The sequence below is a fragment of the Myotis daubentonii genome, chromosome 4 (genome assembly GCF_963259705.1).
Source record: "Myotis daubentonii chromosome 4, mMyoDau2.1, whole genome shotgun sequence".
Lineage (NCBI taxonomy): Eukaryota > Metazoa > Chordata > Mammalia > Chiroptera > Vespertilionidae > Myotis > Myotis daubentonii.
The window spans coordinates 96,816,443-96,828,683 of NC_081843.1; positions in this window are offsets into that span (position 1 = coordinate 96,816,443).

Genomic DNA, 12,241 nt, shown 5'->3' on the forward strand with positions numbered 1-12,241 from the left:
ACAGATGGGAAGACTGGGAGTCCTGATTGGTGTTGGGAGAAATGTTGTGAGGTAAGATCTTTAAGCCACAATGTAAATGACCAAGTGAAATTGGTGATGTGACCACATGCAGGGACAGTTTACCAGACAGAAGGAAGAGCTGTTGGAAAGGAGCTAGAAGGAACGACGCTGGCATACTTGAAGGACACAAGAGAAGGCCAGAGTGGCTGGGGTGGGTGAGCAACGTTAGTGAGTGGGAGCATACAGTCCAAGAGATTGACAGGAGACAAATATTGTCCTGTGATTCTTTGTCCCAACAATCAAAAAAACAAAACAAACTAATACACAATCCCCATGAACTTCTGTAAGTCATGACGATGGTTTGTCTATGGAAATGGAATCCAGGTAGTTTCAGATGCACGGGAGGAAAGCAGGAGTGAGCAGAGCTGACCACCTCTCTGGTTCACAGTACAGATTATGACAATGTGTTTACTGCTTTTATACAAAACCTATGTAATTTTTTTTTCTTAACCAATGTTGCCCCAACACCTTTAAAAATCCTCAAAATGAAACAAAAAGGAGGCTAGGGGTGACCGTGGCTAGAGTGGTTTAAATGCTGCGAAAATGACATGCGTTAGTGTATAAGTGGTTAATAGGACAGCAAAGACAGTTATCAAGTAGGCAAAGTTTAAGTGAAAATGTGGAAATATATTTGAGAAATTGCTGAACCTTGTTAAACCTCATATTGGTAAATGTCATTTATAATAAAGTGATGGGGAGTGTATTTCAAGTTGAAAAAAGCCTGACCAAAAACATTTTTTAAAATCAGGGATATTGCTCTTCAGTTCCATAAACACACACCAAACGTTCTCTTGCTTGTCTGTGATAAATTTTGAATTAAACACATGACAAAAAAAACAAACAAACAAAAAAACACAACACCTGCAAGTTTCAGTAATCAAAGGGACTAGCATTATGCCCTTCCTATATTTTTGTTAAAGAAAGAAACAAACAAACATACTTTACATAGAGAGAAAATAATGTTTATAGTAGCTAGTAATTGTGTGAGGTTTAGGTTAAACACTTATGTTTTAGTAGCGAAAAAGTTGGCAAACTAGACTCATCCACATTTTTAATGATTGCTAGCTAAGGACATTCCAAAGTCGAGGAATCTGCAAAGGGTCCTATTTGACTCCTTCCCGTCTGTGGATTTCCTGTCTTTGTGGAATCTCATGCACAATAAATATTTATCAGCACTTCTTATTTCTCGGTGCTCCTGTTTCCTGATCTTATCCTACCTCATATGAGATGTCTTGTCAGGCAGGAATTTCTTGGTTTGATTAACCCATTACTATTCAGTTCCATAGAGAGAAAGCTCTACTCTGTGAAATACAGACAAAATGGATTGCTTTGAATCTGGGCACCGCAAGGGGGATCCTTAGGGAAGGAGTGTGAACCAATGTCGTGCGGGGATAAATACTAATCCTATATAACAAAAGGCCAAAAATGCAAATTGTCCCCTTGACCCTGAGTTCAACCGGAAGTTCGACCAGGAAGAGGGTTGGCCAGCCAACCAACCGGAGCCCATCCCCTCGGCCGACCCTGCCCCCGATCGCCAACCCCTACCCTGATCGGCGGTGGAGCCAGCCTGCCAACTGCCCAAAGCCCCTCCCCACAGCTGGCTCTGCCTTCAAAAAGACCACCACCACTCTGATCAGGGGCAGGGCTGGCCTGCCAACTGCCTGCGGCACCCCAGCCAGCCCAGTCTGATAGCCCCAGTCAGGGCAGGCCATCCAGATCCCACCCATGCTTGAATTCATGCACTGGGCCTCTAGTTTTATATACTATAAATCTTCCCTTCATTTCAGCCAAGTGTTACTTAACATTAGTAGTGTAAGTTTTCCTGTGAGTAATGAGCGTACATTATAATCTTAAAAAAAAAAAATAGCCACAGTTGATGGTTTAAAGTATTTTCCAGGTATAATTAAAATAACGTAAAAGCAATATATTTGTCATTATTCTTTCAGCCATTATGATTGTGCTGATTGTATTCAGTGATAATATAATTTAAAATTATACCTTTTATATCTCAATAGGCGGACTCAAAGAATATCAAATAATAATATGAAATTAGGATTTGACATATGTGTATGCCAAAGGGTTTCATTGCAAACAGCATTGTGAAATAGTCTAAAAATCTAGTCATTACATGTGGAACTGTAAAAGTTCAGCTAATGTTTTTAATAATATCAAATGAAAATTTAAACCAGAAATTATTTTTGTGGCCAGAACTTCATTATCCAAATTATGACTACAATCATGTCAATAGTAGAAAGGTCATTTTAATTCTAATATTATATGGCAAAATGAATATTATATGGTAAAATTATCAAATGACCTTTTTTTTTAAGATTTAATTTTATAAAAAGAATGCTGCGACTGGCTCACAAGCAAGTCGGAGAAAGATAAATATCACATGATCTCACTCATTTGTGGAATATAATGAACACCATAAACTGATGAACAAAAATAGATCCAGAGACAGAGAAGCATGGAACATACCATCAAACCTCAGAGGGAAGGCAGTGGAGGAGGGGGATGGGGGTAAGAGATCAATCAAAGGACTTGTATGCATGCATATAAGCATAACCAATGGACACAGGCAGTAGGGGGGTGAGGGCATGTGCTGTGGGGTGGGAGTGGTCGGGGAGAGGTCAATGGGGTAAAAAGGAGACATATGTAATACTTTAATCAATAAAGAATAATAAAAAAAGAATGCTGTTTAAAATGAGATCTGTTCAGCTCTAGCCAGTTTTTCTCAGTGGGTAGAGCATCTTCCCAAGGACTGAAGGATCCCAGGTTCGATTCTGGTCAAGGGCACATACGTTGGTTGCAGGCTCGATCCCCAGTTGAGGTCATGCAAGAGGCAACCAATATTTGTGTCTCTCCTACATGGATGTTTTTCCCTTTCTGTCTCTCTCCTTTGCTTACACTCTCTCTAAAAATCAATGGAAAAATATCCTTGGATGAGGATTAACTAACTAACTCACTCAATAAACAAATAAACAAATAAATACGTAAAAATAAAATAGGTTTTAATCAGATAGGGTAAGACATGCAAACATGTCTTCAAGACATGACTGTCAAGAAGGAACAAATTCTTACTCTCAGTTCCCTGGAAAGAGGAGTCCTGACCCACCATGCAGGGCCACGTGGGGAAGCACCAGGGTTGGTCAGGAGGTAGAGGGAGTGCACGGGAAATGTGGGCAAGAACCTTCACGGGTTCTTGTAATTTCCCCGGAAAGGAATGGGTGAGGCAGGGGAATCAGGTGTCGGTTGGCTACTGTTCACAGGGGCTGTGTTTAATCGTCTGGTACCTGAGGAAATGGCCCTGACTGAAGAGCCCCATAAAGAAGATAGTTGTTGGAATGGGGTCTGATTGGTTGGCTTACATGTGAAACCTACTCCCTGCCAGTTTGCTATTTTTAGAAATTAGCTTACTCTGCGAGGGGCATCCCTTCCTGGGTCAGCAAGGACCCAAGGTATCAAAGCAAATAAAAGATGTAGTTCATGCAACTGCATTGACTTGATTTCCTTTCCAAAATTGTAAATTAAAATCTTTATTACTTAGATAGTTAGTACAGTGCAAACGTGAAAGCATCGAAATGATGGTAAGGTAAATTGTCTCCAATTAAGTAAATATTTATCTGTGTGCTATATGTGACATAAAAGGCCTCCCACTTATGATTTAAATGATTTAATAACTTTTGCTGCATAATTTAAAAGGAACGAAGGAAAAGCAGGCAGAGTACTGTCAGTTTTTGTTTGAAGTCTTGCCTAGCTGTCAGGTTCTATACTCTTCTGGATCAGGTGTGTCAAATCATGTTAAATCAGAACACTGCATTGGAGCGTTTCTTTTTGTTACAAAGTACTTTCTTCAGTGTCACATTATTCCCACTCCTAGAATATATTACATGATTATTGCTTTTGCCATTAATACTTTACAGTGATGGATGTTGTATCAAAATAAGTTATTGAAACCAATTGACATTTTATATTACCAGGCATGTCTGTTATATAAAATATGATGGATAACATGCAATATTTTGATCTGTAATTTTTTTGAGTTTTCTATGCCTTTCTCCAATTTTTTTAAGTTTAGCAACATTCTACCCTATCCTTTATTTTGGTAAATTATGACTTATACAAGTAATTCCTTAGTGTTGATCAAAGTTTGTTTCTGAATTTGGAGTTCCCAGCCTTATATGGCCTGAAAACTTCTGCTGCCATGCACTCATTCTCACTTTCTATATCCAAATAGGCCACGCTTTATTCTGCCTGAGAGGTCCACGTTGCTGTTCCTCTGCTGGTACATTTCCCAGCAGAGGTTACTGAAACTTGTTCCCTCATTACATGTAGATCTCTGCTTTGTTGTCATCTGATAAGGCTTTCTCACCATGCACTTTGAGACTCACAATCCCAGCAACCATCTATTTCCTTTCGTTGTCTTTGCTTTGTAGTTTGTCTTGCATCAGTAGAAAGTCATTTCCTTGAGAGTAGTAACCACGTTTACTGCTGGATTCCTAATACCTCAAACAGCTCCGGGCACAGAATGAGTGTTCAATAAACAGTCAGTGAGGAATAAATAAATATGTTTGTATGTACATTTCTTTTCCTTGTTCATATGAGCTTTGTTTCTTACTAGATTGTAAGAAACTTGAGGCAGCAATACTGTCATACATTATTTGCATGTCTCCTCCTGTCCTTGAAAGAATGGCTTGATTAGGCAAATGTTTTGACATGTCATATTCTTAATTAATAGTTAATTTTTTAAAAAAAAATTCTTTACAAAACCTATATTTTCATTTCTAACTACAGTGATTAACTTTAAAATGTTTATACCTTCAAAGGAACAAAGATAAGAGATAGGGTGATACTTGGAAATGAGATATGTATGAGGGTCTTGCTATAAACCCCTGAAAGTCACTAGATAATTTTTTAAGAAAGTGGAATGAAGTACAAGCTAAGCAAATGAAGCATTAAATTGTCAGAGGGTATCCATTACTGAAGGAACACGCTGGCCATATGGATGAATTGACTACATTAGTTTGGACATTTTATGATGGGTATGTATCAATTTATCATCTCCCAAGGTGAATGGCATTTGTTGGGAAAATCTTTGACACAATCATATTTATCACCTTGGTAGAAATTTGATGATGCTGTATAAGTTTGACATACGACAGGGAGTAAAGGAAAGAATATTCAGAGGAATGGAATTTAATAGCCTGATAAGGAACAAATTATAAGAGTCACTCATGCTGACAAAATTAAACTTGAATAATAATGTACTGAAATTTTGCCTAGCCTATGTGTTAGTAAAAATTTTTGTGAAATATGAAAAATTATTGTTTGTTACAGGTGATTTTATAAGAAAGAATGGATTAAATTACATAAGGAATAAATTTGGAATATCTGGTTTGCTTTTAAGAATGTTTTCCTCTGGTTTTTAACTAGTTTTGTTCCATATAAAAGCATGTAGAAAAGCATACTGCTTTGGAGTAAAACTGGAGATTTCTTTTGTTTGAAATATTTTTATTGGTTTTTAAAGAGAGAGGACAAAAGGACACCCAGAGAGAGAAACATGTATTGGCTACCACTTGCACACCCCTATGGTGGGATTGATACCGCAACCCAGGCATATGGTCTGACCAGGAATCAAACAGGCAACCTTTCAGTGCCTGGGAAGACACCCAAGCAACTGAGCCATGCCAACCAGGGCTGAGGATTTTTTGTTTGTTTGTTTTTTAATCATAAATCTAGACAAGGTAGAGCCAGGAGAGGCAATTATCAGCTAACCTGTCAAGTATGCTGTAAGGTACTTTACAGAGAGTGGTTTTGTCAAGAGAGAATGATCTCTTCATGAAATGCATGAGGAAGTCCCCTGGAGTGTGAATCAGGGCACCTGGTTCTTTCAGAAATTGGTTTTCTGATCTGTAATATGAAAGCTTAGTACATATCCATGAAGTTAGTATTCTCAGTTATCTTCTATCATTTTACGTTTCATGTATTCTTTTTTTAAGTAGTCATTGTCCCAATATACTTCCAGTTTTATAGGTAACTAGAGGCCCAGTGTACAAAATTCATGCCCTGGGGGGGGTCCCTCAGCCTGGCTTGCGCCCTCTCACTGTCCGGGACCCCTCACTCCTTACTGCCCGCCTGCAGTGGAGGCAGGAGAGGCTCCTGCCACTGCCCCTGCACTCACCAGCCGTGAGCCCGGCTTCTGGCTGATCGGCGCTCCCCCTGGGGGAGCACACTGACCACCAGGGGACAGCTCCTGTGTTAAGTGTCTGTCCCCTGGTGGTCAGTGCGCGTCACAGTGACTGGCGGTTCTGCCGTGCGGTCGATTTGCATATTAGGGTTTTATTATATAGGATTTGTTGTTTATGAAACTTGTATGAACTTCATTGAGTTTCACTTATTTTATTATTTCCATCATAGGAATTAGTGAATTTAAATAGACTGAAAACAATGACCACATGTAAACATAAAAAATACCAGGTGATGTTACCTACAAATTAAGACAGCTTGAATTTTATAATAATGAATAACCAACATAGATTAAACAATAATTTATCTTAATAAAAATCTGAAGGAAATATGCCATAAATGATCTTTCTCTGGAAAATATTCACTACTTTTAAAATTACATGGCAATTAGAAAGAAGGAATGAAAGAAACCTCAGATCTTCACCGTGACTCCCAGGGCCACTCATCCCTGCCCAGCTGACACCGGGGCATGCTCCATGGAACACTACACCAAGGTCCCGTGGCCACTTTTGTTGGCTTTAAGCTTATTCACTGTAGGCATAACTGGTAAGATTGACTCCAACATTTATCTTAAATGTACTTTGTGATTATACTTAGTGAATTGAAAGGTGCTTAGTGAAATTGTCTAGTGCAGAAGGATAACTTTATTTTCAAAAGAAAGTCAATGTCATAGAAATAACAGTAAGACAAAGCAGAAGGATCATTTTGAAGTGTCCACTTTTGCTTAAATCTAATTTTTGAGAGTCACGGTGCCAGTGAGAACAATAATTAAGAAAAACATAGTTTGTGCTGAATTTGGCCCAAATTCAAAGTTCTGACCTATATTTTAATTGTCAAGATTGATAGAATGAATGAGCTACATTATATTTTAAATAAAAGCTAAGATTGTTATTTTGAACTACTTGAAAATAAAGTCATAGAGCAATTAGTAATTTTTTCCAAGGCTATTCAAGAAGAATCATAGGAGATAGAATTTAAAATGTTTGTCATAAAATTTTATTTTGTTTTTGCAGAGTGAACATATTTTAGTTCTCTTTTAATTACATGGATGCCAGTAAACCAGAGAACTTAAAAATTAAATGCGAACATTCTCATTTCAGATATCAATCTTTAACATTTTAGTGAATTGATAAAATTTTTATAGAAATGTGACTTTCAATTTCTTATACGAGACATGTCATTTTCTATTTTCCAATAAATAGATACCTACCTAGTTGCTGTCTTAACTGTTTACAGTCAGCTCAATAACCTTTAAGGTAAACTCAGCAAGTCTCTATTCAGAACATTAGTTTATTATTCTTTTTAAATATAAATTTTTATTAATTTCAGAGAGGAAAGGAGAGGGAGATAGAAACATCAGTGATGAGAGAGAATTACTGATCAGCTGCCTCTTGCATGTCCCATACTGGAGATCAAGCCCCCAACCCCGGCATGTGCTCTGACTGGGAATCGAACCATGACCTCCTGGTTCATAGATCAATGCTCAGCCACTGAGCCATGCCAGCCAGGCTATTAAGGTCAACACATTGATGGGCTTTCTCTCACCCCAGACAGGGCTTTCCCCAGAGAGGCCATCCTGGCATGACCTCACTGTGGACGTTCTTTCTCTGTACATCAGGTCCCCATAACGTGGGCTCTGTTATTGTGTCTTCCTTTCTTCGGTGCCTGCCTGTCCCACTGAACAGTTAGCTCCACCAGCTCAGAGAACATATGCCTTTGGCTTACTATTTTATATGAAGTAATTAGCATAGTCCTGAGAGCTTACTAGCTGGTTAATACATGTTGTGGGGAGTTTTGTTTGTTTGTTTTTGTGCATTAAAACATGTGGAATAAACATTCACTACAGTCTATCTGAAAGTGTTCATTAAGAGCAGAAAGATGAAAGGAAACACATTTAATCCCATTGTATAATGGAGAGAGAAGGTGTAAGTATATAAACAAGAAAATGGAGGCATAGAAAGCTGTCATTTTAGAGAGTGCTAATTAACTGCATTAACTGCAGTCAGCCCTCCACACCTGAGGACTCCCAAATGCCGATGGAAAACAGCACAGGTATTCATTGAAACATATCTACTTATAAGTGAACTCCCACAGTTCAAACCAGTGTTGTTCACGTAAAGCCATTTCTCTACTAAAAGGTGGGGGAGGATGACAAATCAGTCATTAAAATAACAGCCAGAATATATCATGGGCAGGTTGTGAAGATTATGTTTAAAACAAAGTTTATTACATTCTGAGGTTTTAGTTGAAACAAGAGAACATTTCAGTGTAAACACTTCCTCGGGGACACCTGGGACCACTTGATCCCCTAGGCCTGAGGTTTGAAATTTGGGCCTATTGCTTATTGGTTTCTTGTCTTTTTCATGTATATAATGGCCTTTAAATCACTCAATGGATAGAAAGAACCTAAAACGTAAACATGCTAGAATGCTTTGAAATATTAATAAATTAAGAAAGTATCATTCTTCATGACAAAGAACAGACAGAAAGCTTTTCCTCCATTTTCATTCTTCAATTACATTAGAAAAGACCTTTAAAAATTATACAAATGATAGTATCTGTGCATTAGTATTTTCAGAAAAAGGAAATTAACATCCAGAAAAAAATTTATGATATATAAGATTTAATTATATTAGTAAGTGGATGTGCTTTGTGATTTTAAAACCATAACTAACAACAAATGGTACTTTCTTTTCTCCATCAGTACTGCCCTTCTGGTAATTAGACAATTAAAGCACAGCAAATATTTTAGGCTCAGAGAATAGAAGTCAATGCACTATTATAATATACTAGAGGCCTGATGCATGAAATTCGTGCAAGAATAGGCTTTCCTTCCCCTGGCTGCCAGCACTGGCTTCCCTCTGGCACCCGGGACCCATACTTCCCTTGCAGCCCGAATTCGTCCAGAAGGACATCTGGTCTAATTAGCATTTTACGCTTTTATTATTATAGATGTGCTTTTAACATCATTTTTTTTGAATACTTTGACAGAGGTAGCTAAACTTACACCTCTATTTGAACTTGCACATCCCTTTCAGTTATTGTTTATATCTTTAGTGGCTGCTAATTATTTACTGGACTGCTTCTTAAAAAAATTGATTAAAAATTATTCCTTGACTACAGCATTTAAAATGCAAATACCAATAACAATTTTGGTTTTACTTTACAATTTTCAAATAAAATTTGACTTGATATTGCATTTTTCTCTCATCAGAAACACATTGCAAAGAAATAGAAAATCTCTCTTGGTATGTAATATGACTCAATCCATGACTTGGATTAAAAATGTCTTTCATGTTCACAGTGATGTGATCTTATTTAGAAGATTTGCAATGATACTAAGTGTGGTTAGGGAATGAGAAGGGCAGCAGGAGTGCAGGAGAGTTGTGTGTGACTGAGATAAATTTCACAGGTACTATTGTCAGTGTTACTGACTTATTAAATGCATGAGGGAAATGAGAAGATCTCCAATTGAATACAAACTGTGTGAAACCCATATATTTTTTAAGCTATGAATTACATGTTAATCTGGATGAATAATCTCCTAATATCAATCTAATTGTACTATGAAACATAGCATTTAATAAATAGTAAATTATCTTATTTAATTTTCACCCTAAACTCAAATTTCTAATTGTCTTTAAGATATCCAAATCATGCCATTTATACAATGAAAATTATAATTTATAGAATTCTGATATGCATGTATTATTTGTCCATTATAAATTCAGAATCATATTGAAATTAACAATGCAGTAAAAAAAATAAGCAGAATTTCCAAACTGATAGGTAGACAGTAGATAGACCAATAAATGTATAATAAATCAACTTCATTTTTTTCAAATGTCTATAGAAATAGACAAGTAGAATGGTTATGTGAAAAGAGGCATAATTTGAAAAGTAATTATTCAGGTGAGTGATTAATGTTTTCATCTAATATAAACCTAAGGATTTAACATTTAGATGGAAGACAGTTTTTTCATTACTATTTTTCATTGGTATATTAATGGCTCAGAAGAAAAATAATCTCTAGGAAATCCTGTGTGATTTATAAAATGTTGTTTTTGCTAGACCAGGTAAATCACAGCCAATACAGCTTGTAGTATTTAAAAGTGATCTGAAATTTACATTTAGAATGTTTTGTTTCTTAGCAAATATTTCATTCCTGATTTTTTTAAACTACAATATATGTCTTTAAGTATTAAAATGTATTTTTTTTTTAGTTTTGGAATAAAGGGTTTGTTTGGGGAAAGATGAAAGAATAGTTTAAAAGAGCCCTGACCTGCTTGGCTCAGTGGTTGAGTATCTACCTATTAACCAGGAGGTCATGGTTCCATTTGTGGTCAGAGAACATGCCCAGATTTCATAGTCAATCCCCAGTAGGAGGATTGCAGGAGGCAGCCAATCAGTGATTTTCTCTCATCATTGATGTTTTTCTCTCCTCTCCCTCTCTCTTCCTCTCTGAAATCATTTAAAAAATTTAAATATCTATCTATATATATATATATATATATACACACACACACACACACACACACACACACATACACACACACACACACGGCAAACTTTTTATATTCCTCTCTCCCCAATTTTAATAACATTACTTCTACATCATCATCCATTAGGGTTTTTATTCCTGTGCTTCTTTCTAAAATTAAAAATATTACACTTAGATGAATACTGTGTACTTTCATTCACTCAATAAATATGTGTTTAACACTTACCATGAAAGGTATAAAGTGTTGAGACATATCAGTAAAAAGAAAAGGCAAAATGCTTCTTATAATTTTACTTATAGCAGTAGACAAGTACTATTCAATAAGTGTAGTGTATGTTAACAGATGCTAATTGCTATGTAGGTCAGGGTAAGTACATAAGTAGTAATGGATCAGAATGTGGATCATTTATATAAAGAATTTTGGAAGGCTTCTTTTTTAAAATATATATTTTTATTGATCTCAGAGAGGAAGGGAGAAGGAGAGAGAGACAGAAACATCAATGATGAGAAAGAATTGTGGCTCTGCTGCCTCCTGCACTCCCCCTACTGGGGACGGAGCCCGCAACCCAGGCATGTGCCCTGACAGGGAATCGAAGCATGACCTCCTGGTTCCTAGGTCCACCCTCAACCACTGAGCCATGCCAGCTGGGCTTCTTGAATAAATTTATATGTGAACAGATATGTGACTTAAATGAGGAAATATGTCATATCCAAAATTAAGGGATAGTATTTGGAAGAGGGACTACCCAGTTCAAAGGCACAGGTGTATGCCTGGGTGTTCACAGATCATCAGTCATTGTGGCTTGAGAACAGTAAGAAGGGGAGGAAAGATGCAGTCGGAGGTCAGGATAGAGCAGAAACCCAAGGACAGATCTTGTAAGGCCTCAGGAGTCATGGCAATAAGCTTGGACTTTATTGCAAAGTTCCTTCTAAAATGGAAAGTCCCTGGAGGGCATTGAGCAAAGGGGTAATGTTATATTACATTCATTTAAAAAGGATTGTTCTGGTTTCTGAATTAATAATACAATATAAGAAGACAAGTGTGGGAACCAGAGGACTTAGTGGAGGCTAGTGTAATAGTCTACATAGGGGTTGAAGGTATTATGAACCTAGATTATGTTGCTGGATGTGGGAAATTTGGGGATCTATTTTGAAGATTGAAGTCACAGAGCTTTGCTAGAATGGATATAGGGATGACATAAAGAGAAGTACCAAGGATAACTAGAATTTAATGTGATTTATTGAGGTAAGAAATACTGAAGGCAGAGAAGCTCATTTGGTGGAGAAGGTCAGGGGTTAGATTTTGAAAATGTTGAGATGTAAGTTCATATACGTGATCCAAGTGTGCTGTCTAGTAGCTATTTAAATATTTCTGTCTGAATTTAGGGGAAATATTTAGGGTAGAAACTAAAATAATGAAAATTAAGAATG